The sequence below is a fragment of the Taeniopygia guttata genome, chromosome 1A (assembly GCF_048771995.1).
Source record: "Taeniopygia guttata chromosome 1A, bTaeGut7.mat, whole genome shotgun sequence".
Classification (NCBI taxonomy): Eukaryota; Metazoa; Chordata; class Aves; order Passeriformes; family Estrildidae; genus Taeniopygia; species Taeniopygia guttata.
In genome coordinates, this window is record NC_133025.1 from 62,194,137 (window position 1) to 62,212,087 (window position 17,951).

At 44.0% G+C, this 17,951-nt stretch overlaps 1 protein-coding gene across 1 annotated transcript in view; it reads right to left on the minus strand.

Moving 5' to 3' along the window:
* Positions 1–16,865: 16,865 nt before the first annotated feature.
* LOC121469204 (uncharacterized) overlaps positions 16,866–17,951 on the minus strand; it is a 28,587-nt gene continuing 27,501 nt past the window's right edge. The window contains exon 6 of the mRNA XM_072923983.1: positions 16,866–17,013. The gene's annotated coding sequence lies outside the window, so the exon portion shown is untranslated. The remainder of the gene's footprint in view (positions 17,014–17,951) is intronic.

A 17,951-nucleotide genomic window follows, 5' to 3' on the forward strand; every position in this document is an offset into this window, starting at 1 on the left:
CATAGGAACCGAAGGGCTGGCACAGGGACTCTGGGGTTCTTGCGACGACATCCCTTTATGCCTCTGACATGGATGCTGGGGCTGCCTATTACACCTGAAACTACGCCTGAAGAGGATGTGTGGTATACATGTGTTTTAATCATGTAACCAGATGGATTAAAAAAATCCAACACCCATAGCAGATTTCTGTTGGATCTGTGTCTGTGTGTTGGAGACGGAGAGACGCTGTTCGGAGGGTGGCAACAGTGGCAGGTGAGAGCTGTGAGGATGAGGAGGGCTCAGAGCAGCCCCAGGTGTGAGCTGTGAGGATGAGGAGGGCTCAGAGCAGCCCCAGGTGTGAGCTGTGAGGATGAGGAGGGCTCAGAGCAGCCCCAGGTGTGAGCTGTGAGGATGAGGAGGGGGCGGCTCCTGCCGGGGGGAGGTTGTTTTTAAGGCGAGGGTTTGCCGCCGCTGGGTTGTGCACGGAGCTGCTGGAGAAGAGGAGTTTATGGGGGGCTCCCGGGCTGTCTCATGGAAGGACGGTGAGCGCTTCGGATGGGATCTGGGGGATCATCTGGATACGCGCTTGGGGACGTGGAGCATTGCTCAAAGGAGGAGCCGAGGGACAAACCTTTGTGCCGAGAAGCAGCAGCCAAACAGGTGAGCCGGTGCGCCTTTGTAGCGGGGACTTTTTTCCTTTCCATTTTAAATTTCACCTTGCCAATCCCTCCCCTGTGCCCCCAGGGGAAAAAAAAAAAAAAAAAAAAAAAAAAAAAAAAAAAAGATTTTGATGACAAAAGAAATTCAAGTTGAGGGTGCTGGCTTCTCTTCCAATTATTGACCGTGTCTGAACTAGTGGAGGGTCCCGATTCACTTGTGGTTTTGAGGGTACTGATTGGAGGAAAACCTGCCTTTTCCAGGGTGTTAGGGATATCAGAGGGTAGACAAGGAATCTCTGTGTTCCCTTTTAAATGGAAGGGGACAAATATTTTTGTCGTATGATGGGTTTGAATTAGCCCACCCCTTTTCATCATCCTGAGGTCGAAATGGAGGGGCAGTTCTGTTGTCTCCCCTTTTAACGGGTTTGGATTGAGGTAAAAAGCCCCCTTTGCCATCATTTGAGGAAAGCAGCTTCTCTGCTCTTCTAGGGGATGCCCTGGAAGGGGACCCCACATTTCTTTGCCGTAGTTGAAGTGAAGTGAACGCCCGAGCGTGGCGTCAGTTTCGGGGCTTCAAAGGAAGGGAGGCGCGGCTGTGGCAGCGCTGGCAGGGTGGGAATGGGGCTGTGCCGCTGCATTTGGGGCGCTTCTTCTGGCCCGGCAGTGAAGGGTCCGGCGCGGGAGCCCCGCTGGCAGTGGCTGGGGATGGCCGAGGCGGGAGGGGAGTTTGGCGCGGCTGGGCTGCCGCGGGACTGCCGGAGCCGCGCCGGTGCGAGTCGTGCGTAGCCGAGGGGAGCTTTGGCCTGGCTGGCGGGTGGGGCAGGCGGCGCGGGCGCTGCGCCGGTGCCGGCCGCTCCGGGCGCGGGGCTTCTCATTTTCCAGCCTTCCTTGCTGCGGTGGGTTTGAGGAACTTATTGGATCGCTTTCTTTTGTTCGTAGTTGGTGTAGGAGAAAGGCCATGCGGCACTTTTTGCTTGCTACGGTTCTTGCTTCAGGTGCTGATGACAAGGGTTTTTTTAGATTGAGTTTGTTGGTTTTTGGGGTTTTTTTTTGTGGGATATGTTGGGTTTTTTTGTTTTGATTATTTTTGTATTATAAAAATATAATTGTAGTTATCTTCATAAAGGATATGGTTTTTTTTAAGGTTTACAATGGTTTTTATGGGCTGTAGCATGAAGTACAGGGTTGGTTTGTGATTAGGTTGTGGTGGCTTTTATTAATGTGAGTATGTAGTGTTTGTTAGGTAGGTTTGAGGTAATGTCCTGTAGTTAATTAGTAAGGTTTTGGGTTTTTTTAAATATTGATAACTGCATTCTTGTTTATTCTATTATAGAGGTTTTATTCATTTGGTTTGTTTAATTGTCGTGGATGTTTTATTGTTACCAGTAATTTGGAGTTATTGTTTATGGTTACATTTATCTTTTGGCGACGTGTTTATTTCTAGGTAGTATTTGTATTTTGATGGTTTGAGGCATTATGGCTTTATTGAGTTAGGAATATTTGTTGTTAATTTAAGTTTATTTATTTGGGGTTTTTGTTTTAGTTTGATGTATTTGTTGGTTGCTTTTTATTAGGGTTTTTTTTTTAGGAACTTGTGTATTTATATGGTGGATATTTTTAGGTAGTTTTTTATTTGGGTACTTTTTATTGTCTAGTGGTTTAGATTTTTTAAAATATCATTTATTACTTTGACTTTTAAAGTTAACTTAGCAGACTACTGGTTACTCTTTGAGTTAGTGTAGAGGTATGGTTTTCATTTTTAGTAGCTTTCAGGGTCTGCTGTATGGTTTGAAATTTAGTAAGCTGGTTGGACTTCTTTTTCTAGTGGGTTTTGTGATTTGTTTTCTACATGTGTTTTGGTTTCTATGGGCTGATTTTTATTTTTTCATTTTTGTGATGTGTCTCACGAACAACTGTTAGTGAAAAGAGTGTAGTGTGGGGTTTTTTTGCTGGTAGTTGGTTCTGTGGTGGTGTATTTTTAGTTTGTGTTGTTTGTTTTTGGGTTTCTTTTGTTAGAGACTAAAGTTTTTATTTTGGAGTTAATTTGTAATTATTTTTAAGGTTTTAGGGCAATTTTGTATAGAATTTTATTCTATAAAGATATTTTATTCTATAAATATATAAAGATATATTCTACAAAGATATTTTTGTATAGAATGTGTATTTTAATCATAGTATTAAAATAATACCATGGTAAGAGGGGCTGTGTTTTATTGTTTGTTTTTGAGGTGGTTTGGCGTTTTCTTATAGGTTGGGGTTTTTTTTGTTGGCTCGTGGAGCCATTCCAACTTTTTTTTATGAAACTGGTGAGAATTTGATGTTTCTTTTGTTATTTTATTTTTAGGAGTTGGATCTTTTCAGTAGTCTTTTTTATTTTGCTTTTTTTTTTTGTGGTGTAATAGTCTTTTAGAAGAATCTGGATGATTTTAAAAAATATTTTTGTTATACTTTTCATCTAATGTTGTTGGATTATTACAGATGTTTTGGAGTTTTACTTTTTTTAAGTTTCATTTGGAAGAATTTATGCTAGATGGTAGGACTGTGTTTTTATTTTTGGGGTAGTTGGTTGTAGGTGTATTGTATGTTTTTTAAGTGATGGTAAATCGGGGTTTGTATTCAGTTGTTAGAGGAAAGGAGAAAAATGTATTGGTAATGTTTACAGTGGTGTGGTTTTTTTGTGGTTTTTGATTTAAGTTTGTATTGGAGTTTTAATAAGTTTGCTGCAGTAGTGTTTAATGGTGGAGTTATTTGCTGCAGTAGTGTTTAATGGTGGAGTTATTTAAGGTAAGAAAGTTTATAGTTAATTCTTATTTGTTTTAGATTTGTGTGTAGGTTAGAGGAGGTTGTTGAAGGGTGAGTGTGTTTTGTAGGTGAATTTTAGTGTTTCAGTTTATAGAGCATTTTTTGGATGAGAGTTACAGTATTTTGAGTTGTTTGGTGCCGCTGGTGATGTATTGTTGAAGTGGTAAGGAGTATTTATAGGGTTTTTTTTAAAGTTTTATTGTAGATCTAGATAGTTGTGGTGGGCTGTTTAATTGTTTTATGGTTTTTGGCTTTTTAGTAGTTATTTAAAATATGTTTGAGGGTTTTGGGTTTATTGAAATACTTGATTTGGAGGAAGTTCCTGTTTAGAATGTATGATTTGTTTGGCTTAAAATAAAAATTTTATATTTTTAGTGAGGTTTATTTTTTTCTTTTCTTACTGCTATATTTTGTGATATTTGTGTTGGGTTAGTAATAGGAATAGCTTTACTTTTATATGTTGAAATGAGGGTAGTGTATACTGGTGTTCATAAAGGTTTAATATTTTTGTGGTTCTGATGTGTTAGGTCAATGAATTTATAAAGTTTACAATACTTTTTTTGTTTTTATTTCTATACAGGCAGGGTTTTCTTAGGTTTAAGGATTTGTTTGGCGTAGATTAAGAGGCCTTATTGAGGGGATAGGACAGGGTTCCTCTGTTAATCTATTTGGTAATTTGGATATTGGCTAAATAATGTTAATATTTTGGTAGAATTTTGGGGTTTGGTTAATTTATTTATTTATAAACATGTGCCTACAGCTGTAGCGTCACTACTGCAGCTCTAAGTATCCATTCTTGTGTGCATTAGGCGGTCCAATCGTGTAACACTATGACCCCCTCTGCAACCGGCCCACAGACCCGCTCCTTCGACCTCGTGGGAATTCGGGAAGCGGCACACGGCTCTGCGAGGAAGACTTGATCTTTGTCCTTTGAAGGTGCCACCCAGGAAACCTTCAGGAGCGGCCGAGGAGTTGCTGTAAGTCAGGGAACCACTAGTGAGGGGGAGCCAGGGTCCGGTCGAATTTTGGGAACGCCACCTCACCTCATCTCCTCTTCAGCCAGGCAGAACCTGCCTGGAGGGCGTGGGCAAAGCGTGCGGCCCGAGGAGCCTGGCATTCTTAGGAGAATGGTGAGTAGCAGAATTGCTGGGTTTTGTCCATCGTGCAGATAAGATCATGCAGTGATGTTTGGTGTTCTTGATTGTAGCTGGGCAAGGGACCACAGCCCGGTGACCATAGGACATTGCCAGCAGGCAAGATCGCCTCCATTCGCATGCGACATGGATTCTCATCCCCAGATGCCCAAGAGATAAGTCGAGGGCTAAGGCCCACAGAGGGGATGAAAGCAAGGTGCTGGGAGGGCCTTTTGAATCAGCTCTGGGGGTGGGGATGTGCAAGAAGTGTCCCCTTAGGCCACCTAAAGGGAAAATGTTTCTTTGGATCACAGTGCTGAGGTGCGCAGCGCTGAGCAGTTCCGGTGTGTGTCCTGTCACTTGTCTCTGGTGCACTTTGTCTTCTTTGGGTCTCTCAGTCCTTTCTTCTTGTCGAAAGATCTCTCTCCCTGTCCTGTCCCCTCCTTTGTCATGTCCTGTCCTGTGTCACGGGTGTCTGCACATATTTGTCCCGGAGCTGCTCTGCCCTGCTGCCTAGCCTGTAATAGCACAAGTCCTGGGGACTTGAAATTGGTAATGCAGGGTGTAGTTGGGCTCTGGCTTGTATTTGTTGATTGCCCTAACATTTTTGGTGCTGTTAAGTTGTCCTGCAGCCGTTTTACACTAGTCCTAACTTCCTTTCAGATGCAGACAGTTCAAATCAGTGGCAGCGAGCCCCAAACCTGGGTGAGGGTGTTGCCATGAGCAGGTCAGTCATTGTTTGCATTTGCAGGGGAAGCCTAAATGCTGACTGTGTTACAGCGGTGTTCTTTGCCTTTATTTTTAGGAAGTCCAGGCAGATAGCAGCAGTCAAGGCCAAATGTGCTAGGTGAGCAGTGGATAGAAGCAGTTGTTCTTGCTCAGGTCTCAATTTTTGGTGCAACTCTAAGCATCCATTCTTTTTTTTGTGCTTTAGGAAAGCCACTTGGATTATGCCAAGTCCCTGTCACCAGCTGGCCGATGGTCTGGGATTCCTGCCCTTGTGAGTCCTCTGGAAGTATTTCAGAACTTTGTGATCAAGCCTTGAAATTTTGTATTTCAAGATGGCATCCGGGTAGCCTTTGGCAATGGCCGAGGAGTTGCGGTGAGACGCCGAGATAGGGAGGGGGAGCCAAGGTCCATTTAGGTTTCAGCAGTGCCGAGTCACTTTGTCTCTTCTTAACCCAGGCAGACCCTGCGATGACGATGGCAGCCTCCGAGCATTGCCAAAGTGTGGGGCCTGAGCAACCAGGCATTCTTAGGAGAATGGTGGGTAGCAGAATTGCTGGGTTTTGTCCATCGTGCAGATAAGATCATGCAGTGATGTTTGGTATCGTTGATTCTCACTGAGCAAAGGACCACAGCCCGGTGACCATAGGACATTGCCAGCATGCGAGGCTGCCTCCATTCGCACGCGACATGGATTCTCATCCCCAGATGTCTGAGAGATAAGTCAACGGCTAAGGCCCACAGAGGGGATGAAAGCAAGGTGCTGGAAGGGCCTTTTGAATCAGCTCGGGGGGTGGGGATGTGCAAGAAGTGTCCCCTTAGGCCACCTAAAGGGAAAATGTTTCTTTGGATCACGGTGCTGAGGTGCGCAGGGCAGAGCAGTTCCGGTGTGTGTCCTGTCACTTGTCTCTGGTGCACTCTGTCTTCTTTGGGTCTCTCAGTCCTTTCTTCTTGTCGAAAGCTCTCTCTCCCTGTCCTGTCCCCTCCTTTGTCATGTCCTGTCCTGCGTCACGGGTGTCTGCACATATTTGTCCCAGAGCTGCTCTGCCCTGCTGCCTAGCCTGTAATAGCACAAGTCCTGGGGACTTGAAATTGGTATTGCAGGGTGTAGATGGGCTCTAGCTTTATTTGTTGATTGCCCTAACATTTTTGGTGCTGTTAAGTTGTCCTGCAGCCGTTTTACACTAGTCCTAACTTCCTTTCAAATGCATAACGTTCAAATCTGTGGCAGAGAGCCCCAAACCTGGGTGAGGGTGTTGCCATGAGCAGGTCAGTGATTGTTTGCATTTGCAGGGGAAGCCTAAATGCTGACTGTGTTACAGCAGTCTTTATTCTTAGGAGGTCCAGGCAGATAGCAGCAGTCAAGGCCCAGTGTGCCGGGGGAGCAGTGGACAGAAGCAGTTGTTTTTACTCAGCTTTCAGTTTCTGGTGCAATTCTAAGCATCCATTCTTGTTTTTGTGCTTTAGGGAATCGACTCGGAGTACTCATACCTTCATCACCAACTGGCAAATGGACCGGTGCCAGGAGCGTGGCTTCTTGTTTTCCAGCCTTCCTTGCTGTGGTGGTTTTGAGGAACTTACTGGATCATTTTCTTTTGTTCGTAGTTGGTGTAGGAGAAGGGCCATGTTGTGCTTTTTGCTTCTTAAGGTTCTTGCTTCTGGTGCTCATGACAAGGTTTTTTTTTTTTTGGGTTGAGTCTTGTTGTTGGATTTCTTTTTTTATGGGTTCTTATGTTTTTGAAGGGTCTGTTTTAAAAGGTTTATAATGTTTTTTATGGGTCGTAGCATGAAGTAGAGGGTAGGTTTTTAATTCGGTTGTGGAGGCTTTTATTGGCGTGAGTATGTAGTGGTTTATTTTGGTTGGTTTGAGGTAGTGTCCTGTAGTTAATTATTGAGGTTTTTTTTAATATTGATAATTGCATTCTTGTTTATTATGTTGTAGGGGTTTTATTTGTTTGTCTTGTTTGATTGCTTTGTATGTTTTTTTGTCTCAGAGAATTTGGGAGTTATTATTTATGGTTACTTTTCTCTTTTGGTGACATGTTTATTTCTAGGTGGTATTTGTGTTTTGATGGTTTGAGGCATTCTGAGTTCCTTGAGTTAGGAATTATTATTTTGTTGTTGTGAATATAATTTTTTTTTGTAGTTGGATGTATTTGTTGTTTTTTATTAGTTTGATTTTTGGGAACATGGGTATTTCTATGGTGGATCTTTATAGGTAGTTATTTTATTTGGGTGGTGAGTTTTTTGTTTCTTCATGGTTTTGATTTTTTTATATCTGTAATTATTTGGGGGGGTTAATTTTATAGAGTATTCGGTTCTCTTGATGAGTTAGTGTAGTGGTAGAGTATTGTTTGTTTTTTTTATTTAGAAATATTTGGGATCTGTGGTATGGTTTGGAGTGTAAGAGATTAGTTTAAGAGTCTTTTTCTTTTTAGTGGTTTTTGAGTTTTGTTGCATGGGCTTTTATAGGTGTTTGTTTTTTAATTAATGTTCCATTTTTGTTATGTGATAAGAACTGTTAGTGAAAGGAGTGTAGTGGGGGTTTTTTTGCTGTTAGTTGGTTGGCTGGTGGAGCCTTTCTGAATTTTTTGGACAGTATTGTTGGTTATTTGATGCTGTTTGTTTTGGCATTTTATTTTTAGGAATTGGATTATAACTGCAAAGTTCTAACTGTAACTCTAATGAAGCAAAACAAATGCATAAATATGAAAATAGGAATATAAAACTTCAATTTTAAATATAAATGGAAAATATATAAATAAAACATGTAACATAAATAATGTTATCCATTACTATTAGATAGTATATTGTTTGATATATAGTATGTTATTTGTTTATATAAATACATATAAATATAGATTATAAATATAAATAAAATCCATATAAAATATCCATATTGAGATGTATAATTAATACATGTGAATATATAAATATAAAAAATTACTAAATAATAGAAATCAATACAGTACCTAATGCATATTTTACTGTATATGCCCTATTTTAACACATTCTATGTCCTAAATATTATATATTGAAATACTGTACCTCAATATATTGTAATCTAATATATAACAATTTGTAAAAATCAAAAGTAGAAAGATAGCGATATTTAAATATAGTTTAAAATAAAGGGGATTTTTATTTTGTATTTGGTAATAGGTAGGGGTTTTTTATAAAATCTATAAATATAAATAAAATTAGAAATCTATGTATAGAAATACATCCTAAATACCTTAAGATCTATATAAAAAATTCAAAGGTAAGTAAAAATAAATATTAGCAGTATCTATGAAATATAATATAAATAATAATTTGTCTATCTTGCTACCTTGATATATATATGAGATATATTTATAAATACATCACTATAAAGTAGAAATGCAAATGTGACTATAATGATGAAAAAAAATATATAAATATATAAGTACCGTTTACAGAAAGGGCTTTTTAATGTTTTTATTTGGTTAGAGGCAGGGTTTTAATGGAAGAAAAATGAATATACCTTTTATTTCTATACCATTCTAAATATAGAAATAGAATCTAAATATCTCTGTATACATTGAATATATATCTCTTCCGAATACTTAGTTACATTTCTTTTTTATATTTTTATATAACACCATACATCAATCTACATTTTAAATGTAAATTTGGATATAAATGCGAAAAATAGAGATACATTTTAACGCAGTTTAAAAGAAAAGGGTTTTTTAAAAGATATTTACTTGGATAGAGGCAGGGGTTTATTTTAAGCAATATAAACCTTTTAGAAATAGAAATCTAACTATAGAAATATGTAAGCGATGTATTAAGCAATGTATAAAAATTGTAATAAAATATAATAGGAATAAATGTAACAAATTATAAAAATTGCAATTATACATCAATACACATTATAAATCCGAATGTGAATATAAATATGAAAAATATAAAAATAAAATATATTGAGATGCAGTTTGAAATAAAAGGTTTTTTCTTTTGGTTCTTATGGGGTTAGAGGCAGGGGTTTTTTGTCGGCGTTCTTTTCCGCGCGGGATGTTTTGGGGCATTTGCTGCAGAGGACGTTCCAGAGGGGCGGGCGGCAGTGCTGCCGCCTTGTGGACACAGCGCGGTACTGCAGCCCACCGCCCGCGGCCGCTATCTCGGGAGTGCCCTATCAGCGGACTCGCTTTAAAAGTGCTGCCGCCTTGTAGACACAGTGGGGTACTGCAGCCCGCCGCCCGCGGCCACCATGTTGGGAGTGGCGTGTCGCGGACTCGCTTGACCTTCTGAAGAGGGCGCGAAAAAGAGGACGGGAACGTCGAGGACTCGTGTCTGTTTTCTACACTGCCTGAATTATCCCCAACGCCGGAGCCCCCTGACGGGATTTTCTGCGGCGGTTCCGGTGCCGTGCACAGGGGCTGTGCAGTCAGCAGCACCGCGAGCGTGCGGGTTTTTGGAGGGGGCCGACAGGCATCGGCAAAAACGCCTGTCTCCATCAAGGTCCTCACGGGCCGCCATCTTGGGCGTGCGCTGACGCGGACTCGCTTTAAAAGTGCTGCCGCCTTGTGGACACAGAGCAGTACTGCAGCCAACCGCCCGCGGCCGCCATCTTGGATGTGGCGTGTCGCGGACTCACTTGAGAAGTGCTGCCGCCTTGTGGACACAGAGCGGTACTGCAGCCCGCCGCTCGCGGCCGCTATCTCGGGAGTGACCTGTCGCGGACTCGCGTGCCGTGCACACGGGCTGTGGGCTCAGCGGCTCCGCGGGCGGGCGGATTTCGAGCAGGCGCCGACCGGCATCGGCAGATTCGCCTCTCTCTGCCCGGCTCCTGCAGCGGCCGCCATCCTGGGCGCGGCCCCTGCCTCCGGCGCGCTGAGCGCCCGTCCCGTCCCCTCCCGTGCATTCCCACCGCCTCCCTGCCGTACAGCTGCAAATAAACAGAACCAACGTAGAAATATACATAGGTTAAAAAGAAAGGGCTTTTGGGGCGGGGCGGCGTTATTTGGTTCGAGGCAGGGTCTTTTAGTTTCTGTGCGGGGTTTTTTGGGACATTTATTTCAGAGGACCTTTTCCCAAGGGGATCGATCGCCGCCGCTCTTTTCCCCCTGCCTCCCCTCCGGGCGAGCGGCGGCCCCCGGCTGTGGCGGGCGGCAGTTCTGCCGCCTTGTGGACACAGAGCGGTACTGCAGCCCCACAGCCAGCTGGTTTTCACGGCCGAAAACCACCGAGACGGGGCGGGAGGGGCCAGAGCGGCCCCAAACCCACCGAGACGGGGCGGGAGGGGCCAGAGCGGCCCCAAAACCACCGAGACGGGGCGGGAGGGGCCAGAGCGGCCCCAAACCCACCGAGATGTGGCCAAAGCGGCCAGAGCGGCCCATTTAAACACTACCGGGACAGGGCGGGAGGGGCGCGGGGCGGCAGCGAACGGCGAGCGGGGCAGTGTGTGTGAGTAGAGGGGAGCGGTGAAGGCGACTCCGCGGCGTCGGAATAGGGCTGCGCCTGCCCCTCCTGCTGCCCTCCTTGGAATGGGTTGAGTCATTATGGGCTTATTGAGGTAGGAATAATTATTTTGTTGTTTTGTAAACAAATGTCAGTTGTTCTGACAGGAACAGGCTGACTGGGGCTGTAGCTCTGCCTACAAGGTCAAGCAGTGATAAGGCCTTGTCAGCACCCTGGGAAGTAGAGGATGGGTAAAGTGAGCCTCTGTGTAGCACTTCTCTGTAACAGATTAGCAGCTGCTGTAGCATCATTTCCTAGACATTGAGTCGTCTGGGGCTGGATTAGAAAAAAATTAGGTTTAGTGTGTTGTTTAACAGCTGCAGGTGGAGGAACCTGTGCCTTCTGCTCTCCCCACAGCTGTCTCAGCTGTCACACCTGTCCTGAGGAAAGCCCTGTGGAAGGAGCTCGGTGCCGCGATTCAGGACCCTGAGACCACTGTGAAACTGCAAATTCTTTCCAAGCTGTTGCCACCTCCGGGAAGCAAAGGGCTGCACAACCTGATGGACTGCCTTCCTGCTGCTCCGGAGAGAGCAGGGAATGAAGAGAGGTGGGCAGTGTGTGTGTGTGTATGCCTCCCCCAGGGCTCAGTTTGTCCTGGGAAGCACTGTGATAGGAGTGGGAGCATTAACAGCATCCTCTCCTCCGAGAATCTGTTGCTTTGCACTTTGGCAGCAAGACATCTTTAAGATATACAAAACCAAGTTAAAATGTTAATAAGAAAATCAACAGCTATCTCTCTGCAGCTGGGCCGTGGCAGATGCCATATCCACGGTGCTTAAAAACTCAGAGGAGCTGCATTCCTGGAGGAGACATCTCTTCTCAGCCTGCATAAAGGGGTTAGTTGCCATGTACAGCAGCAGTAAAGATGAAGGCAAGCAAGAAGTGGAGAGGTCCATGCTGCTGAAGCTAGAGGAATTATTGGTGAGACTGCTTACCTGCTTTGCCACAGAGGGACTGTATGCATATGTGTGATTGGGCAGTTGTAGATTTTGTAAATACAGATTGGACTCGATTTCCTGTTTTATGGATTCTGGTTTCCATGGATTTTTCATAGCTTTTTCTGAGTCCTGAGAATCCTTTATACGAGGCAGTTTTATGTTCTTGATGATGGCTTTCTGGTACGAATCCCCTTTGAAATAGGAGTTTGAGGTATTTAGGAGTAAGAAATCAAAGGTTACCAGTGGAATTTAAAAAAAAATTAAGTTAAAATTAATTAATTAAATTATTATAGATTAATTAATTTAATTTTTAAAATAAAAGTTGTCACCTTCTTTTTTAAAAGAAGGTGATAGAGATACTTGTGCCAAGACCCATCTGCCATGCCATCTGAAGTCTGGGGCAAAAGTCTGGTTGATCAGGAATAGAAATCAGACTTTGATCTTGAAGAACACTACTTGGTCACTCCCTCTGTATACTGTTGCCTTGGTTTGAGTTCAGTGAACATGGATCCCTGTGACACGTAACACTGAAGGTCTCTGGGCAGTGAATGCCTTTGCGCTCTCATGGCTTTTGCTGAGACTCCCTTGTAGGACCTGGCTGACTCTGCAGGCCCTGGGGCCACCTCACAGGGTCCATCCCATCCTGAGGGTGTTTCCAGCCTGGCGAGGTTGGCACCTGCATTCCCAGGACTGTTGAGATGTGCAGCTGTCAGTCTGCTCCAGGCTCTCGCTTTCACTTGTCAAGTTGCGAATCCTTTTGCACTTGAGGAGTTTGAAGAGTATTGAGCCACTGGGTTTTTGGAACCTACAGCCCAGCTTGCTTTTTGATTCCATACAGCCCCTGCTCCAGACCAACAAGTTACTTTTGAGCCAGGAATTAGGATTGTTGTATCCAAGAGCTTTTTTCCCTGTTACCCTCAGATCATCCCACGTGAGCGTTTGGCTTGCGTGTTCTTAGTGTGTCCCTTGAACAAAAATTGCTGTAGAAGCTCCATGTGCCAAATGTAAACCAACACCTGTTTTTACTTGCTGTACACAGTGTGTGATTGAAGAAGTGGACCCAGATGACTGGTGTGACCTTGTGAAGACAGGGCTCAAGTAAGTGCTTTCATTTGAATTTGGTTTGGTTTCACCAAGTTCATTTTCTTTGCCAAGTTCTCATTTCTTACCCAACTTGTAGCTTCAAGTGGGTTTTCTTGGGTTTGGTTACAGTCTGACTTCTCTGTGATCCTTCTCCCAAAGGTACCGTTACAGAGATGAAACATTTCTGAAGGTCCTGAACGTTGCCATCCAGTTACTATACATGAAAGAATCCTCACTTAGAGCGTAGTCAAGCTCTCCAAACTACACATGGTGGTCACACAGCACTCTCTATTTTTGGCAGCCATCCTGAGGTCAAGAGAAGAAGATGGCTTGAGTGTCCAGACAAGAGGTATTTTTTAATCATCTTCTTCCCATCCTAAACACAGCTAATCTTCTCTTTCTTGCATTATATTTTCTCCATCCAGTAACACATCCACCCATGTAAATACTTGCAGAGTTATTAGCAGTTCCAGAATACTGGCATTTAAATTGTACCTCTGCTTGAATCCAAATGTTACATTCATTTTATGCTGGTTTTAAAGACTTCTGTTTTTAAAACTACTGGAAAGGTGGGTTTGGGTTTTTGTTTGCTTATTTGTTTTTCTGGTATTTTTAACCCAGCTGAAGTCTTGGATTTATTCTTTTGGTTTCTGAGGCACTTAGTGTAAGATCACTGAAGTGCACATAGACCCTGTGGTGTTTAAGCCTCGGCTACACGTGGCACAGGCTTCTGAAAATGGAAATGGCCTTGGCAGAGTAGCAGCTGTGAAGCGAAGCAGAATTAAAATGCATGTGAGCAGAAGAACCAAGTGAAATGGTACTTCTGGGTGCTGTGTGCTCCTCTGGCCTCTGCCTGCTGTGAACACTTTGTGTTGCAGCTCAGTGTGGTCCAATTCAGTGTTTGTTTGGTTTGATTTTTGTGTGTAACAAAAACACTGGTCACTTACTCTGAACAACTTCCCTCCTTTACTGGACCCATCCTGGAGTAGGACCAGACTCCCCCTCACCCTGGAGGAATTCCCTGCTCCTCTGGAGAGGGCTGAAGCCAAAGCTTAGGAGCAAAGGCAAACCACCAAACCAGGGACATTCTATATATATCCACATAAGGGGCTCTGTCTTCCTGCTTTTCTTGTAGTTCTCCTTCCTGGTTTCACCTGGCCTGGAAGGATGGGCATGGCCTGTATTTATCATCTGAAAGTGGTGTTACTAAATCTGTCCAGAAGTTCTGATTACAGACACTCATTTTCTGCCAGAAAACATTTTCATTTCATTCCTTTCACCCAGGATGGCTCTCTGTGGTCTCAGACAGTGTTCCCTGGGAGGAAGGGCAGCCTTTGCCTCGCCTGCGCAGCTCAGGTGGATGTGACAGAACTGGTGTGGCCTGACAAGACATGAGCAGCTGTCTGTGCACTGGGGTGCCTTGAAACCTTTCTCTGTGAGGTTTTGGACATGTTTCTCTTTGGGATTTCTTGTGACACAGCACCAGGTATCCCTTCCTTTGTATAAAGTCCCGTGGTAAAGGATTGAATGACTTACAAGTGGGGCCTGGGATAAAAATGGTTCTGTTAAAATTAGGCTAAGAATGCAGCAGAAAAATGAGCTTCCTTTTAATGAAATAGTTAGGAATAGAAATGCTTTTATATTTGAATTGGTGTCTGCTCTCACGGATAAAACCCCATAGTGAGCAATCACAGCAGAAGTGTGAAAGCCGGGATCTTTTGACTTCCACAGTGGGCTTAATGTTCTTTTCCTCCTCTCTTTCAGGACAGGAGAAATCATTGAGCTCCTCCCATCTTTGCCAGAAGCTTCGGTGTTTAAGCAGCCAGAGCCAAGAGGCTTCAGCACCAGGGGTGTGCGCTGGAGGGCTCCTGGTCCTGCCCACGCTGTGGGGTAAGTCAGAGGGACGCAGGGTTCCCCTTTTCCTCTCTGCTGGGATTAAGTGCCTCAGGAATGCCATTTCTGACAGCCCAGCCCTACCCCTGTGTGCTGGGAAAGGGCAGCAGGGCAGAGGCAAATGCCAGAGTTCCTTGGGGCTGACGGAGTTGTGGTGTTTGGCTGTGCCCAGGGGGGCAGGCTGGGCATTGTTCGGGCACCCAAGGACTGGTCTGGGGCTGGGAGCCCGGGGAGCCGAGCTCTCGGTGCATTCACAGCTCTGCCAGCTGCTGCAGGGCTGGGTGCCAGCCTCTGCTGGGGCTGGGGCAGGAACTGCAGGGGAGGGCTGGCAGGATTTGGGAGCAGAGGGAGGAAAATGAGGAACGGTGCTGGGCAGTGCTCAGCCTGTGCTGGTGTCAGCGCAGCCGTGCAGGGCGCCATGATCTGGGTTCAGCTCCGGCTCTCCTGGGGTTCAGGGTGCAAGGTCGGAGGGACTGGGTTTATCTGTGGCTTTCCAGGCCAGCAGGAACAAGGGGAATGTGGTGCCAGAGCTGTGTCCCATCGGGCTGCGCTTCCCTCTGAGCACAGAGAGTCTGGGCTGAGGGGAGATTGCTGCGAGTGTCCCGTGAGCAATCCAGGGAACTCGGAATTGCATCCGCTGCTGGGAACACTGCCTGAGCTCTGCTCAGGCTGTGTCTGTGAGGAGTGGGATTTGGGCTGCAGAGGTGCTGCTGGGCACAGAAAATGGAATAAATCCTCTCCAGAGACGTGCAGTGAAGGATAGTGCAGCAGGGAAGGGGAGTATTTACAAACTATATCAGTATTTCTCCCAAAACTGGGAGAAATGGGGTGGAGCAGAGATGGGGTGGTTTGGTTTTGTCTGGGCCGGTTATTCCTTGTGCAATGTTTTAAATCTGTTGTAGGATTGAATCTCCAGTCTCTTTCTAATAAAAGCTGACAGAAATTTAGGTTCAGGGTTAGAAGTTGGGTCCATTCACTGCAAAACCTTGCCCAGGCTGGAGGACTGGGGTGATGGCTGCTCTCAGCAAAGGTTACCTGTGAATGCTGTGTCAGATTTCCCTCAATGCTGGGCAGGAAAGGTGAGGTTTGGATCAGGCATTCTGCAAACAAGGCCTGTGTGATGTTGGTTTATTGTGTTTTTCAGGGAGCCAGGGCTGGGACAAGGACTCGTGCAGGTGCTGCTCTGGCACTGGAGCTGTTGCCCTGTGGAGCCATTTTAAAGGTGTGATTATGGAACATTTTGGAGGCCGTTTCTGGAATTCCATTTGTAGCTGGATCTCACTCCGAGTGCAGCAGTCCAGGTGAGGGTTCTGACCTCTCCAGACTTGTGCTCACCTTGGTACAGCCTGGGGCTGGAGCAGTTTTCCAGGGAAGTGGAGATGGCTGAGGATGGGTGCTCTGGAAAGCAGGGACCTGCTGGGATTTGCATTTGCAAAGCTGCCGTGAAGTTTGTAAAACCAGCAGGAAATTCTAATTCCTGTGGTTTTTGGGGAGGAGGTGCAGGTCACCCTGAGAGCTAGATCAGAACTCGTTTGTGGTAAGGAGTCTGAGGTGTGTAAGTCCCACAGCTGGTATGAGCTGTGTGCTAAATGCAGTCCCAGCCCCAGAGGGAGGCTGATGGGCTCTGCTCATTGCTGTCCCCAGCTGTCCCCAGCCCGCTGCTCCCCCGTGGATCTGCTCTGGATTTGGGCTGTCGGTGCTGGAGCGCCCTGCTCCCTGCAGGGCCCTGCCCCTAACCCACGCAGAGAGAGCCCTGCTGGCCAGAGTGATCTTTTTTATTCCTTTATCCCTGTGCTGTTAGCAAGGAAGGGATGGGACTGCTCTTGGGCCGGGAGCACTCAGTGCTCAGGTAAACACCCGCCTCGGAGCGTGAGGGTTTGCAGAGCGAGCAGCTGCTGCGGCTCAGGAGCGGCCACAAGTTCTTTGTTCCAAGGCAGGCCAGAACTTTCTAACCCCGGGGTTTATTTGGCTTTTCGAACCCAGCACCTCTGCTCAGTTCTGCCGCACTGAGGGTACTTTTGTTCAATGCCTTCTGTTGGAACTTGTCAGCTCTCAGTGTAGCGCACACAGCCCCAGCCCTGCCCTGCAAACCCTTCCCCATCGTGCCCACACAGTTTCTCTCTCACTCACTCGGGGCAGGCTCCTACTGACAGCCACAGAAACAGAAGTTATTTTATTTTATTTTATTCTTTTCCTGCGTAATGCCCGTGTCTTGTATTGGTACATCAATCCCACCTTCTCCCGAGGCTGCAGATCAAATCTTTCAGTGTCTGTGGGAGTTTCTGGTTTTCCCATTCCCACGTCTCCCCTCTCTCTCTGTATGAAAAAAAAAAATTATTAGTGGATTTGTTAAGCATTTGTTGCATGTATTAACATAAAGAAGGTGTTATCATTAGTATTATTATTGTTATTGTAATAATATAATTAAAATGTATACTTTTGTCATAAGATTTTTTAATTATGGTGTTAAATTTTATCTATTGTTATGTTTTATTAGTTATTCTTATTTTTGATATTTCTTAAAGTTGTACACTTTAATAAGGAGATTTGGTGTTTTAGATAAATGTATACATTTTATTAAATTTTTATATTTATATTTGTATGTTAATAAAATAAATTTTTTGTTGGTTTTTTGTAAAACTGCGTATTTAATAGTTTTATATTTGCTAAAAAGTTATTTAGGGTAAGGGATGTCAAATTAGATTGTTTATTTAGAAAATATTTTAATTGATTTAATTGTTTTAGTGTTGTTGAAGTAATAGGTGGTATAAAAACTGATGCTACCATTTTGATTTTAAGTTTCAAGGCTTAAAATTACTTTTATATTTTGATTACTATTGATGGATAAATGACTTTTTTGTTTTAAATTGGCAGCTATTTTAATATTAAGAGTTAATAATGTAAGGACTTTTTAATTATATGGACTATTTGTAATGGTTTTTATTGGTATCTTAAGTAAGTAAAGAATGGATTTTTTTGAGTAGTGCTAGATAAATACAAAGTATTTAAACTTGAAACTTTAGTTAAAGTTACTTAAATGTTTGTTTTAGGTTGGTTAATTGGTAAAGTGACATAATTAAAAGTAAATAAAGTAAATAGAGTAGAAGTAAAATATTTGATAGAATTTCATAATTTGTAAGTTACTAAATAAGATTTTTATAACATTGATTTTTATATTTATATAGAAACTTCAAGTTTCTATATTTTGGTGGGTGTAGTACAAGATGTTAGGTGTAAATTGCAATTCTTGTGTA